The sequence below is a fragment of the Rousettus aegyptiacus genome, unplaced genomic scaffold (assembly GCF_014176215.1).
Source record: "Rousettus aegyptiacus isolate mRouAeg1 unplaced genomic scaffold, mRouAeg1.p scaffold_m13_p_13, whole genome shotgun sequence".
NCBI classification, from domain to species: Eukaryota; Metazoa; Chordata; class Mammalia; order Chiroptera; family Pteropodidae; genus Rousettus; species Rousettus aegyptiacus.
In genome coordinates, this window is record NW_023416288.1 from 9,726,288 (window position 1) to 9,750,727 (window position 24,440).

A 24,440-nucleotide genomic window follows, 5' to 3' on the forward strand; every position below is an offset into this window, starting at 1 on the left:
AGATTTTCGCGGTGATGGACCTGCTTGCTCTAAGCACCAGTGTTAATTTGACTGCACGCAGGGGGAACCAGGGACTTACAGGGAGATATTGTCTGAGTGAGGTCTAAGCCAAGACTCACTCTGTACAGAGTGCTGGGGGTATCCATTGTTCTCTGTTGAGCCCTCCCCAGACCCAATGCAAGGACACAGCACCGCCATTGAAGTGAGGTCATCAAACTTGATAACAGGTGTTGCTAAGCCCAGAAGATTCTCTGAAACTCCCCTTCCCTGAACTCTAAACCTCAGCCAAGCCACCTTCAGGTGTATCCTCAGTGAATCAGATGCTATTTGCTGAGCAGTGCCTAGACTCACACTGGAGGCAGCTGGCCTTGGTTTCTGGTATGGCCTTTTGAGGCAACTATAAGCAAAGCATCTGTGGGTTGCTTGCTGAATCTTAACAGGTGGCCCCAGAGGGGCACAGGCTGGGGTTAAGTTTGGCCTACAGCTGAATCCCTGTAAGGACTGTGCCACTGGACACCTACTTCACAAATCCACACTAATGCGACCGGGAGACTTAGGAGCTTTGCTTAGTACATAGAAACAGACAAGAAAAGGCAGCCAAAATGGGAAGATAAAGAAGCAGAAACCATATGTGAGAACAGATCAGAGATCCAGAAATAATGGAGTCAAGTAATTTAACATATATGGAGTTCAAAACACAGGTTATAAAGATGCTCAATGAACTTTTGGAAAGCATAGATAAATTCAGAGAATTTCAACAAAAAGATTTTAAAAAACATAAAAATGGAAATGGAAATTATAAAAGGAACCCAGTCAAAAATGAAGAGTACATTATCTGAGATGAGAAGTAAATTAAATGGAATAAACAAAGGAATAAACAAAGTGAATAAAGAAGAGGATCAAATGACCTATCTAGAGGATAGGAAAGCCAAGACCCTCAATCAGAAGGGAAAGTAAAAAGATGCCGAGATTATAAAAATACTTTAAGGAGTCTACGGGACATTATTAAAGGTCGAAATATCTGTTTTATTGGCATATCTGAAGGAAAATAAGACGTTGAATAGCTATTTGGAGAAATAATGATAGAAAACTTCCCTAACCTGATGAAGGAAATGTACATAAAACCTCAGGATGCTCAGAGTCCCCAAAACCAGAGATCCAAAGAGGCCCACACCAAGACACATCATAATTAAAATGCCAAAGGTTAAATACAAAGAGAGAATCTTAAAGCATCAAGATAAAAGCAGATAATTACCTATAAGGCAACACCCATAAGACTGACAGCTGGTTTGTCAAAAGAAACTATGCAGGATAGAAAGACTTAGCAAAACAATATTCAACAGGATGAAGATCCAGGATCTATAAACAAGAATGCTTTATCCAGAAAAGCTATCATTTAGAGTTGAAGGACAAATAAAGAGCTTTCCAGACAAAAATAAGATAAAGGAATTTATCATCACCAAGCCAGTATTACAGGAAATGTTGGAGGGACTTCTTTAAGGAGAAAAAACATGTATCAAAAACAGGAATAAAAAATGGTAACAACTACATTCCTATTAATAAGTACCTCAAATGGAAAAGAATTGTATTCCAACTCAAAGATAGAGTGGATAAATGGATAAGAAAATAAGACCCCTACATGCTGCCTGCAAGAGACTCACTTCAGATTAAAAGACATACACAGACTAAAAGGATGGGGAATGGAAAAAGATATTGCTTTGATGGACCTAGAAGGTATTTAAGTCAGAAAGAGAAAGATAAACACTATATGATTTCACTTATATGTGGAATCTAAGGAATAAAAAGAACAAACTAATCAAAAACATACTCACAAATATAGTGGACAATTTGTGATGGATAGAGGGGAGTGGAGGTTCGGGGGCTGGGAGAATAGGGTGAAAGGTTAAAGAAGTACGATAGGTCATGAGCACAGCATAGGGAATGCAGTTAGCATTAATATGCTGGCTAGGTTGAGGGACAGGGGAGGGAGGGAGCAATTGGGAAGATCATTTTATGAACTATATGGGTGTCTAACTAATGTACTGTATACTTGACACTAATTAAAATAAATAAATATTTTTTAAAAGAATATATATTAGAATTAAAACAGATAGTCTAAAAATAGAAGTGGTTAGAAGACTTAGTGAGAGAAATCCAAATTATCTCAACAACTGATTGAAAAGGAGGACAGGCCAGAAAAGGTAGTCAGAGGTCAAGATCAGTGATTGCATTTTAAAGCAGTCCATGCAGAGCCATTTCTAGCACTTGAGAGTGCAGGAAAAAGCTCTGCCCTGCCCTCTTGAGCTCTTGAGTCTCTCACATGCCTCTTAATACTGCTCTTTAGAGAAATAAATCTTTAATTTCTCAAATAAAACCAGATAAATGCAAATTGAACCTATCATTGCTATCCTATAATCAGAAAACATACATTATTAAAACATAAAAATGATGACATTTAGCTAAGAGATTTGCTAGATACAAAAAGCACTCAAGCTTTACTTTTAAGGGGTTATTCTCAAATAGAATTTTAGGTTGGTAGTGCTGAACCAACTCTTATTTATTCCCAAAATAGCATTAAGTCAACCTTTACTGTCCTATTTTAAACAGAAATTGTGAAAATGTACCCAAAAAAGGAGAACCTTATTTTATGACATGAAAGTAGACTTTTTCTTGTAGTATGTAAAATCACCCTATCTGGCCAAATAATTGTGATTCAAAAGACACTCCATCTGTTGCTAGCATTGATAATATGAATCTATTTAGTAGAACCTAGTATTTATAAATTAATACAAGCAAAGTAAAAGATAAAATCCTATGAATTTAGCTAACTTTAAACCAATAAATATTGTTAAAACCATACATAGGGATGCTTGGAAAAAGCAGGCTATTGAAAGATTTTCATCAGATTTCTCTAAATCTAAGCCAAATAACAGAGGCAAAGTTAACACACAAACATAATCCAAACCACACATCAAATATTATTTTATATTATCAGTTGATATACTGTTACTAATGGAGTCACATGTACTGTAGGATATCATTAAAATTAGGGTACATGATAAAAAACTGATTTCTGTATTTCAATGTAATCACATAATACCCCTTATTAAAGCTAAAGTAATATAGTCATCAAAATTATTAACCATTTGACTAGTGCTAACTTAAAACCAACATAAAACTGCAGAATGGCCCATAAAAATAAGCCAGAAATTATTTTTATTCTTATTTTTAAACTGGGTCAACTGAAATAAAAATAGGAGTGGTAATGAATAATCAGCTCTCGTCTTCCCTTCCTGCTATTCAAGGGGCAGAAATAACTGATAGAACCATTGATGATGAAGAAGAAAACAGACTCATTTTTCAGCATTTCTCCTCAATTTCCAGTTTTTGAATTTTTCTAAAAGTGGTCTGGTTTAAAGATAAAATAAGAATTGGTCTCTGGAGGCCTTACACTTGGAAACTAACTCTCAAGCCTATGTTTATATACATTTTTTTTTTTTTTTAGCAGATGCAGCTGTTTCTCTGTATGCTTATTACTTATTTATTAGGCTAAGAAAAAATTATATGATTAAGAGAGGATTTAATATTTTTTCTACATTTAATAAATAAAGCAATGCTTATTTTTTCTTCAAGATAATTATCTCAAAAATGTCAATGATAATGGCTAATTAAAAAAAAATATTTCCCTACATAATTTGAATGATCTACCTAATAAAATGTCACACTCACCAAAATATCAAAATAAACCATCTAGAAACAATGTCAAAAAATTTGATGCCTTTTTTATGTGATAAAGGATTTTCATAAATTGGTGGGGAAGAAAATTGATATTTAAGGTAAAACACTGATATAATCAACTATTTGGAAAAAAATCACTATAGAACTTCATTTTACATCCTGTACACAAAATAAATCTCAACGAATAATGCAGTCAATGTTAAAAATGTTTAAAGTGACGTAAGTTTATTTAGAAATATGTTTATCTTATTAGGTTAGAAGGAATTTAAAAAGCAATACTATGTTTATTATAATTTAAACTGTTAAAATTAATAAAATATTAAATAACGACTAATATGCTTAAATGTTTTAACATAGAAGATATCTATGTTTTAAAAGCAACATAACATAGAAAATTAAATATGATCTCAATGTCACTAAACAATATGTATAGAAATTAAGCAAATCGACAAAGATGTTAATTATGTGTGGATGTGAAATATTAATGTTTTCTGTTTTTGAAGATTTCTTTTTACATTAACAAAAAGAATGAAATATTATGAGGTTTTCTATATACAAAATTAATCTAAACAATCTGTTCTCCCTAGCTCTTTGTTAACCTTAACTTTTGTGTGCTCCTTGATTTTTCTCAAGTTAACATGGAAATATTCCATTTTTCCTGGATAAATTATAATCACCTTTTTAACAGCTGGATCTCCTCATTTTAAGCAGATGGAAAATTAGTTCATCTGTTTCCTATTAGTAAATAGGGTTTAAAATGATAAAAGGTATGTGTTCTCGGTCCACATGTAGAGAAGACAAGAAATTCTATGTCATGATTTCAAGAAAGTACCAGTAATGTATTCCCCCATCAAAGATATTTCTAGCAATTCAATCAATTTTTTTTTTAAATTCTCCATTAGTGATATATTTCTTTGATACAAATCTCTCTCTTTTAAACAACAAAAAAAGCTCTTTAGAAGCAGCTAATTTAAGTTTTGTCAGCCATTAGTAAGAATAATAATAAGGTGAACACAATTTTCAAAATTCTTCCTGAGAACAAGTTGTGAAAAGGAGTAGGGCAGGGTTAACATGAGACAATCCTCTGTATGGGAGACAGGGCGCCTAGTTAAGGAGAAAGACAATAGCCGTTAGAAGGGGTAAGAAGAGGAGGATCTCTTCCTAATATTCATCTCTGTGAATTACAGATCCTGAAAATACATAATACTGAACTGTCTTTCAGTGACAGGAATTCACTTATGAAGATGTTCTTAATTTTCAGTTGATGCTAGGATGAATTTAATAAGTTTTGCTTTGGATATAGTTATGAATTTTTGGGTTTGAAGTGGAGGTAGTATGAAAGCATCCTAGAAGCAGCCCTGAACAGTTATAAATTAATATTCTGAAATAGCTATTTTAAGGCTTCAGGGTACACAAAATCTTTGATGCTGTGCAGCAGTAGATAGGGAGAAGTTATTCAAATACAAATGAAATAATTCATTAAAATTCACAACTGCCTTACATTACATTTACTTTGAATAGGAATTCCAACTTAAAGCACCATGTCTCATTCTACCTATATTATGATTAAGGAATGTTGGTACTTAATTAATATTTAAGAATAATTAAAGGTTAGATTCTGTAACTACCCAGAACTAATCTGCATTTTTTAAAGAGTAGAGGTTCCATAAATTCTGTTATGCTGTTAACTTAGGCAAGAATTACTTCTGTTAATTTCAATGTACCCACTGAATTATAATTATATTTTTTTATTCTTGTTTTCTAGAAGATCACACACACACACACACACTTTAAAACAATTAAGGGGATTTTAAGAGATTTACACACATCTTCCTCTTGGACATGCTAGTACATTCCCTATTAGCATCAAGAATAAGGTTTTGATTGGTTTTAAACTTCCAACTGTAATTCCACTTGGGTTGAAAACACTTATTTATCTATAAAAACAACATGGCTGCAAAGCATACTAAAATGGGATTTGAGAAACCAAAGCAGGTGATACTCTGAATTTGATTCATTATATTTCTTTATGCTTTTAAAATAAAATCATATTAAAATAATTTGGCCCAAGAAGAGGAGAGAAGATCAATTTGCCTTCCTTGCATACTTATCTCAATTGTTTCAAAAATGTATAGTTCATGTATTCTCCAGCTCAATTTTGCATAAGCCAAGCTGTTACATTACTTTCCTTATAGTCCTGTGACAGGTCCAGAAACATGTGCCATTTTAGAAGAAAAGTGGCATATGGAAGAAAATATGTGTTTTGTATTTTTAGTTTATTCTGATCTAAGTAGTAGGTAACATTTAACCAGTGCTTACTATGTGCCAAACATTGTGCTAAGATCACTACTTGCTATGTCTCCCAATTTAGAAACTACTATTAAATTAATTTCACAGATAACGATACTGAGGCACTTGGAGTTAAAGAATGTGGTCCAAGATTACACAACTAGTAAAAACTCATCAGGTTTCAAAAACGGGCAATCTGCTGCCACAGCCCACATCCATTACGTGTCTCAAAGTGGGCTAAATGGTATCACCATTTAGCTCGATATCCCTCCTTTCAATAATTTTTGTTCAGATCTCATAGTGACAAGAGCATTGATATTTGGTAAATACTTGTTGGATGAATTCCTACTAACAGGTGTTTTTTTTTTTTTTTTCCAGTCTAATATTTGAAGAATTCGGTCTTTGTAAAATAAAAAGACTAAAGGAGAGCCTATCTTCTCAACCAAATGGAGAACACTTTCGTAAAACACTTTAATCCCTGTTCTTTTCCCATTATATAATAATGGAAATAATAAATCAGTGGACAATTCTATGTATTTTTTGGTAGCATTGTGGCCCAGACAGAATTTCAATCAAGTTGTATTAATAGTATAGCAAATTTTGACATCAATATATCTGTCAAAAGTGACTTGATAGACAAATCATGTAGGACGGTAAAACAATATAATCTCAAATAGTAATGGTAAAATTGATGTCCAGACACACTAAATCTGGCATTTGCTACCTGGACACTGATGATTTCTCTACATGTTAAACACAAGGGGAAAATATTCTTCTTTTTGACAATGACTGGTACAACAATGAAAAGTGACTTTGGAAAAAAAAAGACATTTCCTTAGAGGCTTACATTAGTAACTGACTGCTTTTGATTTAAATGGCAAAGAACCCATTTTCTTATGATTTTTCAGGGAAACAATAATCATAAATACTGTATTAATCTGGCCTAGTAAGCACATTTCAGAATTTGTTTAATCCTGGTACATCTTGGTCAAAAAGAAAATTGACAATATTCATTGACAGACAGATTTCAAATACTTTGATCCAATGATTCTGCTTGTAGTAATGTATCCTTAGAAAATAAAGTTTTATTTAACAATTATATGTTTAAGGATGCTCATCAAAACCTTATTTATGATAGTAATAACTTGTCAAAGATAGAAATGTTTTATATATATGTATATGTGTATATGTATGTGTATGTGGGTGTGTGTGTGTGTGTGTGTGTGTATCTAGATATATAGGTGAGGTTAAATAAACTATGTACATTCAAAAAATGAATTAGTAAAAAATGGTTAAAGTTATATACCTAAGGAACATTCAGTAGTCTTGAAAAAAATTGCACACACATATATATATCATTTATATTAAAAAATTATCTATAGGTTTTAATAATGGGTGATTCTTGCCATTTTTCTTTATAACATATCTTTAAAAATATTCTAATTTTTATCATGAAGCTCCAACAATACAAAAAATTAAAGGTTATTAAATTTATGAGATATAATAAATGTCTAATAAATAAATGAGTCCTAAGATTGATATCTAACAAATCATATATTACTCCTGAATAACACTCTTGCTTAATATAGTCTTAAGATAATTCATGGCTACAGTAGACTTAAAAAAAATTTTAAGGTCATCACAACTTTATGAAGAGATTTTCATATATTCTAGGATATTTTGTGTTTATTAAGTTACATTATAAATTGCTGAATTGATTTAACATTTTGTCCTAAATGCCTACTCCAAATATCATAGCAAAGTATAAATCAGAAAATGTTATGGGATCAGTTTACATTAAACAAAATACAATTCCATTAAACAGCTTCTTTTAAATGCACATAACAAATGCCTCTAAATTTTTCTAGTATAGACCAATTACTCACCAGGGAATCATTTCTTCCTTCATTCTCAAATTTTGGTTTTGACAATGTATAGTGGTAAAATGCCAATTTGTTCTTTTTCATTAATCATAAACCATGCCTGACACTTTCCAGGTACATCCCAACAACAGCAGGAGTTCAGGAGATGAAATGCTAAGGAAAAACTGGAGGGTAAAAAAAAAAAAAAAAAAAAAGCTGTTCCATCACTAGACGAGAAGACCTAAGAGCTGTCCAGCCATGAAGAGGACTGTGTTCATCTGAAGCCTGGTGGACTAGATATGCAAAGAAAGTAAACAAACTGCTCACACAAGTTCCTCTTAAGGTCCCTGGAGCCACACCAACAAAGAGCTGTGAGAAACAATCCTCTTCCTGTTTAAGCCCCAACCTTGTCTTATCTATTGTTTTAATTCTTTATGTTTCCAGATCTATGTCCACCGACAAGTATATTCAAGTGCTAGTGGGTCAGTTCCACCCATATATTCCACAAGCACTCACTCTACATGTCCCTCACTAATTCATCTTTTTTCTCACATTAAAAACAGCTTACATCTACCCTCTGCTTTCATTGATTGGTACATTCTGCCACTCCTGCCTCCTGAATACATCTTGGGTCCTTTTTCTCATTTCTATCACCACCGACACTACCTGAGTGCTCACTTACCACAGAGAAAGCATGTCACCTCCCTCAAAAGGTCTCTCTTCTACCTTATCTCAATATCTCCTCTTGACTATTTTCCACAATGCTGACAATATAATCTTTTGAAAAATCAAGTGATCATAAAAATTCCTAGTGACAAATCCTTCAATATCACTCCAGTTTATTAGGGTAAAATTTCAAATCCATATTATGATTTATAAGCCTCCTTGATAGATTTGTATCACATACTAGAAGACCAAGCGTGTGTGAGAAAACGATTTGTTCAGCTTTGAGTAATTTGTCTAAAGTTCTACAACCAAAATTTGGAAAGAATCTACCCCTCGTTTCAGTATATGTATAAGTGTTATATCTTATTTAAAGACTAGTATTATTTTTACTTCGACTTACATATTTAGGATGGAGAGATTTAGAAGTACTGAAGTCTTGTAAATTGTCTGAATTTAGCTCTGCCATTTTGAAGTGACTTTTCTATCTCACTGGCTTTCTCTCCACTTCCACAGTGTGACAATTCTTCTCCAATTTTTCTAAAATACCTTCATATTCTAGAACATGTTGTGCTCCCTCATGCCTCCATAGCTTTGTATTTTTGTCTCACCTGAGTGAAACAGTGGTCTCTCCCTTCTTCTTAGAGAATTACCTATTAATTCATCAAGCACATTTCAGCTTTCACTTCTCCAGAAATGCTCCCTTAGGTCAGGCCTCAAACCACACAATATTGTAGGTATACTCCCCACTCACTTTCTGCCACACAGTCTTTACTAACCTCAACACCCAGTATTTGTCAAACTTTCTACTTAATATTTAATATATCTGTCCACTTACTTAAAAGAATGATTTGAGGTGGTTCACTACAAAACTCAGTACAATAGCCACTGAGATGAGCACGGAGAAAGGCAGAATAGGCAGCCTCAGTACTAATGACCTGTGGTCCGTAAGGCAAAACTTGGTGTGCCATGTCAGTAATCTACCCTAAACTTCTGAATAACCTACCCTGTTTGTCAAGATTATAGAGTAAGGAGACTTCACTCTAAATTTAGTAATTCTTTCAGCATATTAATATCCAGCAGTCTGTGTTCATGTAAAATTTGAAATTAACTTACCCAAAATAATGTAGAATGCAAGTAGAAGTTACAAATTCTAATTTTAATACATAATGCCACAGATGCTATCTATATATAATAATGTAATTTATTGGCTGACATGTGCTGAAGACAAATTTTTCAAAATTTATATAGATAGAAATCCAGGAAGCAGAAAAGTAAGTGAAAGGTGACATTTATTTGTCCCTTCAAAAAAAAAACAACATTGTCCACACTTAATTTATCAATTCAGAAGCTACTAGCATGACTTCATTCTAAAAAGTTTTCAACCAATAATAAACATTCTGCATTTACAGAAAATATCATCTGCTTCTAATCAGGAGTTCTAGATGATCTGTGTGAAGTGAGTATGACATTTAAACTCTGTGAATCTCAGCTTACTCAGTATTAAATGAACTTGTGTCTCATTAAGATATTTTTTCCATATCTAAAATCTCATAATTCAGTAATATACGAAGCCCTGTGATGAGTACAAAGGGAAGACGTGGGTTTCCAGAGGAACCAAGAGAACCAACAAATTGACTATAATTTCCATTTTTAAGGCTAAAATATTCTGCAAACTATTTTTAAAATATATTTTTTGATAAACGTGGAACAGGAATACCAAGTTATATTTTCAGTGAAAAATTTTTTCAAATAAATATAGTTTTCTTATCCCTGTCTTAAATGCAAAGTATTATACCCTATTAAATGTCGCCCTTCTCTCACCAGGGGTATTAGTGGGGTCACAGAAAGTTAGATTCTAGTTTCTGAGGAATACATGTATGTACTAAGTACTTTTTTGTACCAATTAAAAAATCTGTATATAATGTAAGTCCCTTGCCTAAATGATGTTTTAACAAATAATGAAGAATACTGATCCAAACAACCCCTTTTTAGCTTCCTAGAAAATAGTTAATTTAAAAAATGGAGAACCTTGCCTCTCTGAAAATAGTTCAAGTATATGTGCATACACATGTAATCCTCATTACTAAAAAACGATCTGTGGAATGAAGGCAAAAAAAAATTTATTTTTTAAAAAAATGCCAATCAACATCTGACAGCTAGAAAATAACTCACTAACTTGATATTAGAATGGAAAACAACACTCATCTCAAAGTATATTAAAGGACTGATGAGACAAAAATAGCTATAAAAAATAGAATCACATTCTCGGTTGTCAGTTGAAGAAAATAGATTTTTTCCCCTAGTACTTTGCCACTTCTATAAGGGCTTAAGAGGAATAAACTCTGATTTTAAGAATTACTGACTAAGAATGGTGTAATCTCACAAGTAAGGACTGAAGTGATTGCAAGAGCTAAAAACCTCTAATCAGCTGCCAATTTCTATGAGTCCTGCTAAATAGCCTTGGGAAGGAATTGCTACAAAATTTCCTCTCCTCATTTTTTCCCCCAATTACTGATATAGATTTTGCGCATATGAGTTTGCTCGTAACAAATATTGAATTGATTTTGCATTTTTGAAAAACAAGGTCGGAACTTGAAAGAAAAAAATATATGTTTCAAGAAATAAGAAGACCATTCAATGAATTACCAAGTCCTTAAAATACATTTTACCATAAAGGTTTTGGTCACATGTCATATTAAAACATGGGCCTTTAGATCAGTAAAGAAAACAGCTTCAAAAAGCCTGCTTATTGATGGAAGTTTCTACATGCCACAACCAAAATTCACTGGAATTATCACCTGAAGGTAAGTAATATGCAAATGTCACTACCAAATTTCTTTTACCTCAAACTTGTTCATTAAAAATGTACCTTGCTCCCCACCTGAATTTAATGACTATTGGAAATTACATTTGGATAGAAGAAAGCAATGCATTCATTTTAAGAATTCTAACTTAGAAAACTCTGATGCATTATGAGGAAAGCAGAGTCTAGAATAACTTTATGACAGCTGCCCATAAAACATGGTTTGTGAGTCACCGCGGGGGCCTCCTGAGCACAACATCCTCTTCACTATCTGCCATTAGAGTCCTGATAGCCTTTCAGTCTTGAGTGATTCTCTACTAAACTTGAACCCACTGGAAAATAAAACATCTTAAGTCATTATCCCTAACTCACATTTGGCTCAGAGTTGGCAACCACTTGAGTCCAAAGACTCATGGGGATGGATGGGGATCATAGTCAACAGGAATGAGGACAAGGAGAAGCCTAGAAAAATGGAGGTAGGATAGAATCACGCATATGATTTATCTACTTTACCACTTAGCCTGGAACCAGCCCAAAAAATTAATTCCCAAAAATACAGGTAGAATCAAAACTAAACCCAGATCATATTCTCAGACTAATGTTCTGGAAACTCTGATACAAATGCAAATCAAACGTGAATTTGTTTACCATTTCTATAATTTGTCATTTCAAGAATGTCATATGAATGTATTCAAACCATATATACATACTTTAGGAGGCTGCTTATCACCCAGCATAATTCTTCAAGATTCATTCAGGTCATTGTGTGTATCAGTATTTTGTTTTTATTGTTGTGGTTTTCTGAGTATTCCACCATGCTGTGGATGTACCATGGTTTGTTTAGCCATTTACCCACTGAAGGATTTGTGTGCTTTATTATTTCTTCTTTTTGTTTTGGATTTATTTTGTTCTATTTTTATAGATTCTCAGGGTGGGAGTTTAGATTATTAATCTGAAATTTTTCTTCTTTTCTAATGTATGCATTTAGTGCTATACATTTTCTTCAGCGCTCCTTTAGTTGAGTTCCATGAATATTGATATGTTATATTTTAATAATCATACAGTTCAATGTATATTTATTTCCTTTGAAGCTTCCACTTTAACCCATAGATTATTTGGATGTATATTGTTTAGGTGTTTGTATATTTTTCTAGTTTGTTTCCATGTAGTGGAGAATACACTGTATATACTTTAAATTCTTCTAAATTTGTTGAGGTTTGTTTTATAACCTATGGTACAGTATGTCTTAGAACATGTTTACTTTTCACTTGACAAAAAAATGTAGATTCTTTTATTATTGAATAAACTGTTTGTAAATGTCTATTAAATTCTGGTTATAAAGTCTGCAAATAAAGCTCACAAATAAATAAATTTTACTCTCCATAAACAATGAATATCCATTAATTAAATTCAGGGGCTGTATATCACTTCCATCACAAATCAATATTTTTTTTAAGGAATGGTACTGAAGTCATCTTAAATTAAACTTCTTAGCTCTATTCTCTCAGACTCTACATATTATTAACATGTGCAAAAACTGTATTCACACTTGATAAGTTTTAGTGTGTTCCTATATGATGACAAGCATGACTCCCACACAACCCTACTTCTGGAATGTTTGCTAGACATAGTTAGTATCTCCATTTGTGCTAATGATTAAATTAATGCAATTCAAAACCTACATTTTACATTCACTTTCTGCACCGCAAAAATTTAGTGGCTGAGTTAGTATAGCAGAGAGGTTGGATCTGAATGCTGGCTCTCACAATAACTAGTTGAGTGACATGTACAAGTTAATTAACAGCATCCTAGCTCAGATTTCTCATCTTTAAAAGGGGAATAATGACACTGTGCACTTCAAAGGGTTATGTAAGAATTAAAGATTTAATATTTGTGAAAAGCTTAGAGATCAGTGCCTGGTAAAGAGTATACCTACTATGTGTGTTAGCTATAATTACATATCACTATGATGGGAGAAAAGACAAAACTGTCAATAAAATTCAACGTCCTCATTTGACTTACTCTGTCACTATTTCAGTGGTAATAAAATAAACCAACAAAGTAAATAAAAGTAAATAAACCTTAAAAAGTAAATGAAAAGGACTGGTCATTTCTGGCATATGAGGTTTTTCACTATCATGCTTCACAAACTGTGATCTAGAATATACACTGCTAAATCTACTCAGGTCTAAATAACACATTTCACTTTTTTGAAATTCAACTCCCTTAAACTGTTTTAGAAAACTATGAAACAGAGCAGTCTGTCCTTGTAAAGACAAACAAAATATGCTTAGACTTCAGTAAACAACAAAAGTCCAAGAGCATCATCATCTTTTGCCAACTGTACAGCATAATAGAAAATGTTGAACATCTTTGCTAGACATGCTACACTCTATAAGACACAGAAAGACTCTTCTTTGTCTAACAAATGAAAATTATCTCGAAGTCTTTGTGAATATTTTTCCCCCAATCTCAGTATTTATAATCAATACAGTGCATTAATATTATTTGTTGACAAAAAATCATAGTATGAAAAAGATAAAATAAATGATAAAAAGAACTCTAAATTGCCTCCTATCTCCACATTGTTATTAGTAAAATGAATGAGAGTATTTGTGTAAGTAAATACAAGTCAGACAGGTTAGGTTTTTCAGCTAAGGGAATGTCCCTAAATGTACCTCATAGAGACATCAAAAACATTATCTAATTTTTATTGACATGCCATGAGCCGGAGTGCTTAGAGAAGCAAAATTTCTCTTGTTTACTAACCCAATAATTAAGATAATCAGAATAAAGATCATTAATATCCATCCCAGAAAATAATTTACTTGTATATCAATGTATAATTTGGGGAATAACACTCTTTTATGGTAAACATTGTAGAGTGAGCATAGAAGGTACCCTTTGTTTTTCGGATGCACACATACAACCATATATATTAGTGTACTGTTAATAATCAAGTAAATAAAATAGAAATTAATTAAGCATCCACATAAAGCTGTGTTGGTCACTGAGAGAAACCAAATTCTTGCCTTCAGAGTTTAGAGCACAAAGTGACAACTCTATGTCATAACAGTGAATCTTAAACTTTATATATCTGTATAACACATCTGAATATTAGAATTTTGGATAAGATATATAAAGGAAATAAATAACTCAATAATAATAATACTTGTATTGGTAACAGTCCCTAACAATCACTCCTATTGGATGCCTTAGCAAACAATCATAAAAGCATCTGCATGTCTTACATTCTTCCCTCTGTGAGCATCTTTCTGCATTTTCCTGCTGAGAAGAGCTACCTTCCCTGACCAAGTCCTTTGTTATACTCAAGAGAAAACACTCACTCAAGTTCCAATAAATACATGATCTTCCTTTGATGCTGACTTGATGTTTTAATATGTCTCTCGAGTGACAAGAATTACAGGAAACCAGTACACACAAAAACGCAATGATGAGCTGAGCTAGTCAGCAACTGTTTCACAACAAAAGTATTCAAACTGGGTCTTGAAGGATAAATAGAATTTGGATAGAAGGGAAGGGATTTATTATATCAAGAGGACTGTGAACAGGCCTTAGAAGAAAACACAAGACATATTTGAAGGCCAATTGAAATACATCTGGAAGACTGAAGTAGTGTATTTGATAAGCTGAATAGCTTATAAAAATGGTAAGCATATAAATTAAATAAAATTTAATAGATTTAAAATATTGGGCTAATAGGTTTCAAATCTATTCTATAAACAAAGGGAAAAGCCACTGAACATTTACTAGCAAAGCTTTTATTCTGATAGCAGTATGATGAAGGGAGTTGAAAAGGATGATAATGGTGGTTACTCTCTTTCCTGATTGAAAAAATTGCAATTTTTTTGTACAAAAATGCATTAATATTCCAAATTCCATTCGCCCACCTACTCAATACAAACTACATGAATGACATAGCTCAGAATAAAGTGCTGCATTTTATTTGAATGGCCAGTTTCCTGCCTTTTATATAAATTTTCCCCTCTCCGCCCAGCCACGCCTGCCCTCCCCCCACCCCACAGACACTCACAAATAGAGCACTACTTTAGAGAAATAAAAATAGAAATCTTGGAAGTAGAAAGATCTGGGTTTGAATTCCACTGCTACTACTTTGTGATATCAAGCAAATTAATTAAAATCTCTGACATTTAGCTATTTCAACTGTAGAATCAAAATGGCAACACTCAATTGCATTTTAGGTACAATATTAAGGAAGTTAATTTAATAATCTTTTACCTGCCAAGTGAAATAAAAAGCCACTCACCTAGAATTAATAGTTTATGCTTTTTTGTCTTGAATTATGTGAGAGTTTTTTTCTTAAACATGCGGGCGCACGTGAGCGTACACACACACACACACACACACACACACAGAGCAATAGATTGGCAAGAATGAAGCAAGGCTACACATTTACATTTGCCAGAATATGGAAAGAGGACTGAGCTGGTTTCAGCTGAAAGATCAGGAATTGTTTCAGAAAACAGTCCACACTTTCAGCTGAAAATGTAGGAAATGGGGTGGCACAAATGAGGGTCTTCCTTGATTGTCCCAAATATCTGTAGGATAATGAATGTGCCCTTCCCTCTGTTTAATGGGAGCCCACTGCTCCACTCTATTTACATGAAGGCAGGATCCTTTCAAATAGGATAAATATGAAAAAAAAAGAAAAGAAAAAAAGAAATGGCAACATTCACCTTACATCATAATGATAATTTAATCATGTCCCCTAAAGTAAGTCATAAAGTAAGCACACAATCAATATGTATTGAATATATTTCTTATTAAAAACTATATAGCTTTATTGCTTTTAAAGCTCAGAATATTTTATCTCTAAAATTAGTTTTGCTTTCATAAATATAAAAAAAAATCTTATTTTTCAGCTTAGCTCTCTTTGGTTTAACTCGTTTGATATAAATGTTATCCACTAACAAATCTTTCCTCAAATTAACGGCTTATTACTTGATGATTACTCTCCTCATTAAGAAATTCTAGTGATGTTAGTTAATCCCCATAAAATGATAAATTGTTCATGAATGTTATGTAATGTTAAACTGAATACCTCTTTCCTTGAGCATTTTTTGAAAAACAAGGCAGAGAAAGCATATTTGTATACAACTTTAAATTAAAAAAAAAATTATCAACATAGACAAAGTCTATTAATCAGCACATTGTTGGTAGATGTTAGTTACCTAACGTATGTGGAAATAAAGGAGAATTTGAATGGCATTTGTTTCACTTTTGGCATAAGAAACTGTGACATTTCAATATGGCAATGACTGAAATCTGTTGCTTCCAAGAATAAATCTTCTAAAATTAACTTTGCCAATCACGAGGCATTCCTACCTCACACTCCAAAAAATTCCAAATTTGTGTCCCTAGAGCTATCCCAAAGTCTAACATTTCTTAGTAGACATCTAAGCGTTTTACTGATAAAAGCTTAAACTCAGATAAGCTCACACTTTTTTCCTGAAAAATAATCTCGCCTTTATGTTTGTGACTCAGAGCCAAAAGAACAACATGATTTTAATCAAGCAAACAAAGAGACCTGAAACAATTCAAAGAACTCTATTCGGTACTTTAAGAACTGAAGAGAAAAGTTTTTTTAGAGTTAATAAATTGTTATGTGTCTTGTAAATAAACTCTCAACATAGTTCATTATGATTTTTCTAATCATGCTGAGTGAATAATAACTTACTTCTGATTGTACATTGTATAGTACCTTGTATAATTCATCTAAGTGATAAATGTAGTGTTTCTTGTAGAAAAGATAAAATCTATCATTTCAACAAACCTGAGACATTTATTAATCTGTATACCAAAAAGGCATGTTTTATTTTCTTAGTTGAGCATGTTAAAGGCATATAAATATAATCATATGGCATTCATAAGTTGAATGTCTATTAAAATCAACCTTTCTAAGGAATCCGAAGCCTGTTTATATAGAAATTTTTAAAAAGTGATAATTAGGAATATTGATTGGCTAACCTGAGAAAAAACATACCAACAGGATCTTTCTAAGCCTATTAACATCTGGCTATATTTTTAAACCATCATTAAAGAGCAATTACTGATTTTTGAGAATTGCACTAATTATAACCTATTCCAATCTATTTTAATAATATTACACTAATAAAATGAAATTTAAAAGATAGTTTTATGTTTGTAATGTTAGGTTATCATCACAAAGATAACTTCTTAAAAGAGGATTCACTAAAATTTGGGGGAGAGGAAAATATACCAATGAGGAAAGATAGAAGTTAAGGGTAAATTAGATTTGGAAAAAAATTAAATGTTCATCACCAAAAGAATGTATAAATCACATGGTACATTCATAAAACATTGTACAGTAAGTCAGCCTATACAACAACTAAGATGAATAAGCTAGAGATACATGAATCGTCATGAATTTAAGTTCAAAACAATATTTTATATTGCTTATGAATGTATACATGTATGATTAAAAACATAAAGCCCTCTGAAGGGTGAAAAACAGCAAATTTAGGATGGTATTTTTTTTTTCTGAGAAGGGAAGGCAATGTAATAAAGATGAATATTTCCCAACCATAAGAAGAGATGAAATACTGCCATTTGCAACAATATGGGTGGACCTCAAGATAATCACACTAAGTGAAATAAGCCAGACAGAAAAAGTTGAAAACCAGATGATATCACTTATATATGAGATATGAACCTAAAAGCAGCAAATGAATAGGACAAACAAACAAAGATTCATGGATATGGACAATAGACTAGTGGTTACCAGAGGGTAGGGGGAGGGGGAAGAAGGGGAAGGAGGAAGGTAGATGGGGTCAAGGGGTCAAATACGCGATGACAGAAAAAATTCTTATTATGGGAAGGAAACGCACAATGCAATATATATATATATGCCTTACTATTAAATTGTACACCTGAAACTTAATGGATTTTGTTAACCAATGTCACCAATCAATCAATCAATTAAAGAGGAATACATAGGGTGCTTTGCCTGGACCCATAATGATAGATACCTAAAGCAAATAAGGGTATATATTAAGATTTGACAAGTTTAGATGGAGTGTTTATTATGTTATTGTTTTAGTATTTGAAATAGTACCTAATTTGAAAATATTTTTAAAATAATTGGTCTTAAAAATTATGACAGAATTATCATTAGCAAGCAATAGCAATGTGAAGGAGAATCTTTCTGAGAAGCCCAAGATATCAAAGTTTTGAGAATCACAATTCTACCAAAAAAATATATGTTCTCAATGTATTTCCACATGGACACATGTAATAAATGATATTCATATTCATGCTTTCTTGGGCATTCTAGAAACTACTCGTGGTGAAAGCAATACAGTAATTCATAATTACCACAAATATGAAAAAGAGAGAAATAATCTTTTGTTCCCTAGAAATAATAGGGAGCAAATTTAGTGCAATTTTTGTTGCTCTATTTAATAACTCTATCTTTAATTTGACTTACAAAACAAGCTTATCAGAAAACATGCCTAGTCTACGGCCATGCCACCCTGATCAAGCCTGATCCCGTCTGATCTTGGAAGCTAAACAGGGTCCGGCTTGGTTAGTACTTGGACAGGAGACCACCTAGGAAGACCAGGTGCTGTAGGTGTAAAAAATAAAAAAATAAGGGATTGTAAACTGACAAGGTTCTTGCAATCTGTGAAGTCAATCATGGGTTGCCTCACCTAAAACATAAAAAAAAAAAAAAAAAAAAAAACAAGAAAGAAAGAAAAGAAAGAAGAAAAGAAAGAAAAGAAAGAAAAGAAAGAAAAGGAAGGAAGGAAGGAAGGAAGGAAGGAAGGAAGGAAGGAAGGAAGGAAGGAAGGAAGGAAGGAAGGAAGGAAGGAAAAAAAAGAAAACATGCCCATTCGAATAAGGAGGTAATTCTAGGGTAAATTTTAATCTGCACTAACTTACTTGTTTACAATAGTTGTTTACAAATATTAGTCTTCTCTGATCTGGAGAGTACCATTTCATGACACTTTTTTCTGGCTCTCTCTACTGAACATCAGAATTCAGCATTCTCTGTCATTCAGAGCCTTTACATATGCCATTCCTTCTGCCAGAATTGCCCTTCATGCCCCCTACCCCATTCCCTTTATCCTTCTCACCTTACTGGTCTCAGCTAAAATGATTCAACCTCACAGAGGCCTTCAAAAAATCACATTGTTTTAGTAGTATTCATTTATTTACTTATATTCCTCTTTCTCTCATGCATTGGAGCTGGCAGAACAAGAGGGTGCTTGCCTATTTTATTTACTGAAGTAGAGTTGGAAGCTAAAGCAATGTCTGGCATATCATGAGAGTCCAAAAGATAGCGGCTGATTATATTTGAAACTCATAATTTTAACATACTTCACAATTAATTACAAATCTCTGTGTGCTGGGAACTTACACTATAAAACATTAGTAATTTACTCTTATTGCTACTATTTTTTTAAGACTTATAGGACTAGTAATAATGAATGGGTAAAGTGCTTAGAACAGTACCCAGACTAATAGAAGCATGATATAAAATTTTGACCAGAAAAACTTTCAGAGATCATCTACTTACTCTCATCTTCTAACAGCCATCCTTATTTTTAAGGAAAAAAATTTATTTATACACAAACCATTATATATTCCCGTATTTATGAGATATACAATTATGAGAGTTTGAAAATTCTTAATACATCTGTATTTAATATAGAAAAAGAATTCTGGATTTTTTTATTTTCAAAATTAGAAGCTCAACTAAATGCATGCCAATTTCTAACTCTGATCAACCATAATAAATAGTTCATTTCAATGTTCTTTCCTGCTTATCAAGTTGTCATAGAAAAACAAATCATTGGAATTTCAAAATAATTTTAATATCATACAAAAGTCAAGAAAGATTAAATCACAAAATATTAAGCAACATCAAATGCAAGGACTCCTTCCTAACCATCACTATTTAATATAAAGTCACAAAACATTTTATTGTATTAAGTTAATGTTTTATAGGTCTTCTTAAAGAGAAATCTCATTTTTTCCAAATAAGGATATTTGCCTATTCTTAGTAAAAATAAAATTACAAATCCAGGAATATCTATGCACTTAAGCATTGATGAATACCAGAGACTCATCTAAAGAATTATGCCTTTGAGCCGAGATGACTTTTTAAAGTTAAAAATAATTTACTTCATTTAAAACCTCTTGACTTCAAAGCCATTTGATTACTCGAACACATATTCTAAAGAAATATAGCAGTATTACAGGAAATCTGAAAAAGAAATGACACATTTTATATTTCAGTATATCTGGAAATATCTTAAGGTAATATGATTCGAAAGAAGATAAAAGGAAAACATGAAATAATAAGAATTGTTGTTTGATCATATTAGTAGTATATGTATCCTAGAAATGTGTGTGTATATTTGGTCACACAAGTACATTCAATAGACTTATTTGGTCTTATACCTGATTGTATTTTAAAGGGAAATATCTTCTTTAGGAAGAATAGCAAAATAAATAAGTTCTTTCAGCAATTTTAATAATATACACTTACATTTCATTTTTACTTTGTTTTCTTGTATATAATTTCATGAACCAGATACTTCACTGAGATATAAATACAACACAAAATCCATCTCAAATTTTACCTAACATAGCTTTCATTTATAGTTACAACACTATAATGAGGCACCTAAACAAAATCATACCATGGCTGAAAAGTTTTATTACCTGGCTATAGAAGCTACCTGACACTCAAAATTAATATTTTCATAAGCAATCAAAAGAATCTTGTTTTAATTACTTGAAAAATGCATCCATATGTTTTTTCTAAATTCAGAACTGGATATTCTAAAGTTTATAATATAACAGTAGAAATCCTTATGACTTGTTGATTGTTTATCACCTTAATACATTATTGAAGTCTTTCTATATTTTAATATTAAGAACTGAAGTGATACAACTAATGGCATATGTCAAAACACAGACATGGACAAAGGCTTCTAAGTCCTGGTCACGTCACTCAACCTTTTCAATAATATAAACAATTTTGAGAGGTACTCAATAATATCTGTCAGTTGAATAAATGAACAAAGAATGAGCAAATGAATCAAGAAACAGAATTCGATATGAGTCTTCAGTAGCAAGTTCCTAATCATTCCTACTGTAGAACAAATCTTATCAGTGTAAAACGTTACTTTTACATATCAATTTTCAACACAAATAAAAGTTTAAATTAAAAAAATATATACTAAGTGTCAAGTTTAGGTTCTATGGTATGAGGTATGATACAGACAAGATTAAAGTCTTTATATTTAAGGAATCTACAGTCTATAACTATTTGAAAGCAAAAGATAAGTTGCAAAATTATATTGACACTCATGGAATGCGCAAACTCCTCATCCTGACAGTTATTTCTCTATACAATTTTTACCAGAATATGCTCCATTTTTATAGCTATAGTCCCATGACCACACACTCCAGGCACAAAATATAATTGCTATGATGATAATAGTTTAAGAAAATAAAGATTTGGGTTCAATTCTCTGCATGTTAGCTACTTACATATCCTTAGCCTAGTTACTTAACTTTTGTGAACCTCAGTATCCCCAACTTCAAATCTCATAGAAATATTATGAGTGTGAAATGAGAAACATACTTCTTTTTTAAAAAAGTAAAATACCAAGAATCTTTTAAGCCTATGTTTCCCAAACAGTGGGCTGAGTCACCCTGGAGAGCTTTTGTAAACTCACAGGGCACTGGGAATATTTTAAGTTTTTGAGAGAATCACAGCAACACTCACCATACACTGCACAAATTGCTACATTGTAGTATTTGGACCTAATTTCTTAGTAAAAGGAACTATTAGGTATTTTGTTTGCCAAGGGGTACTGTAAAAAAATTATTATTGAGAACTAAGGATGACATGAACCCAGAAAGTTTAGAATGCTATGTTTTAGACTAATTATTTCCTGCCACATTTCTTCTTTTCTGGTTTAACAAAGCCAAACATACAATACATGCTTCTTTGTCTTTGCTGAACTTGTACTTCAGAAGCAAAGGAATACCCTTTCCTCCACATTCAACTTTTAAAGCTGAATCAGTAGGGTCCTTGCTTACAAGTAACAAAAACCTAATTCTGACCAATTGGCAGAAAAAGGAGGAATCTGATGAAATGTGATGTAGTTCTCAAAATCAGCAGGAAGTCACAGATAATGTCCGATAAAAGAGAGGAAACTCGGAGACTGGGCCATGGGAACCAGAGTCAAGTTCAAGATTAGAAGCAGCCAGGTGAGAACGCTGGGCTAGCATTGCCACCACCACAACCCTGTTGACTTCAGTATCTGACCTCTACCACCAAGAGCAAATGTGAATTCTACACTATCACATCTTAGCATTTCTCAAAGTGCCAAGTTCCTTGAGAGAGTCCTATTAGACCAACTTTAGCTTGCATGGAGTAGGGAGTAGGAGTATCTGCCCTTCCCCATCTACAGTATGAGGCAAAGCTCTGTCTCTCATCAAAATCACCAAATAAACATTACCTTTAACTAGAATGATGCTCAGATTTTGGAAAACCAAAACGACACAGCGAAGGTCCACCATAATAGCCTTGCTCATCTTCAAGGACAAGTCAGATTCCATATTAGCAAACAAAATACTTTGATTTGCTCAACAAACCCCTCATATCTCTACATTTTTATGACCATGTTTTTTGTATTTTACTATCATAATTATCAATGTCTAAATTATATTAGCCATTTTTATAGGTTTTCCTATTTTACTGGGTTATAAATTTCATGAGAACAGATGCCAAGACATTCCTTTTTTCTATAATTTTCCAAAGCACTTAAAATTTTAATTGATTTTCTATGAAGCAATAAAGTACCAAATAGAAAAGAAAAATATATTTTATTTCTCATAATTATTCAATTTTAATAGACTATAACAAATTTAGGTTAACCTTCCAGAAGCAAATGTCAAATGACACACACAAATCCCTTGACACATCCATGAAAATAAGTATGAGAAAGGTATGAATACCTCTTCTTTTAGAAGTTCTTCATGCACATTAATCACATTCAAAATTCTGAGTATTCTCCACAGTAAGAATAAATATTTAACTTTGTTTAATCAAGATGATCTAACATATCAAACATATGTGCTTATTAATATGTGATTGATCACTTTTATCCAGCTTTCTATAATCACTTAAAAATCCTGTTAGCTTGAGGATTTTTACTAGTCGCTTTCATACTTGAAGCATTATACAATAAGTTAGCAAATATATCTAAACGCTTTGAAGGTATGATTCAAATACAGACTTGTTGTATTTTAAAAGATGAAAAACAGCAGCCAATAATATATGCATTGATTTAAGCTCTCTTCATCTTTGTTAATGTGACCTTTATTTTTCTCTTTCTACTCATCTCATATATCTGTGTAGCCATATGCTGCCTTACTGTGGAATTCTATGCATGACTAAGTGAATAAAGAACATCTAATATCAATTACGGACTGATTTTATTTTTTTCAATCTAAGACAATGTTCCAGATTTTTTCTGTTAGGATTTAAATCTCATCCTTGCGGATATAAACTGCTACAGTTATGCTAGCCAATAACTACAACAAAGAAGAGTTATCAAAGATCATTTTACAGATTCTTAGTCTTTGTTGCCATGGGAAGTACCTTTCACTTTTCAAAAAATTCACTAACCTATTATATGATAACATATATATTTCATAACACTGAAAACAATTAAATATATTTCTTACCCACTTGTATTTTTAAAGCAATGGTACAAGCAATACTGAAAAGAAAGAAATTTACTATCTATTAATTGCAAGTGGATGTGAATGTTCATCAAAATTACTAAATAAACTGCATTATTGTCAGCCAGGCACCTGTGCACCTATGATTTATCCCATCGGTGATCAGTGTAATGGGAAAAGAACATCTAGACATCAGCACTTTCACGTCATCACTGTCACGCCCGGATGAATTCCATTTAGCAACTGCTGGAGTTAAGTGTTGTGAAGAACAAAGTTTAATATTCAATTAAGGCCGATGCAAATACATTTTG

General features: G+C 32.4%; 1 protein-coding gene and 1 pseudogene across 4 annotated transcripts in view; one reads left to right on the plus strand and one right to left on the minus strand.

Moving 5' to 3' along the window:
* Positions 1 to 24,440, minus strand: part of PCLO (piccolo presynaptic cytomatrix protein) — a 353,044-nt gene that overhangs the window by 280,867 nt on the left and 47,737 nt on the right. The window lies entirely within an intron of this gene.
* On the plus strand, positions 18,876 to 18,994 carry LOC118611126 (annotated as a pseudogene).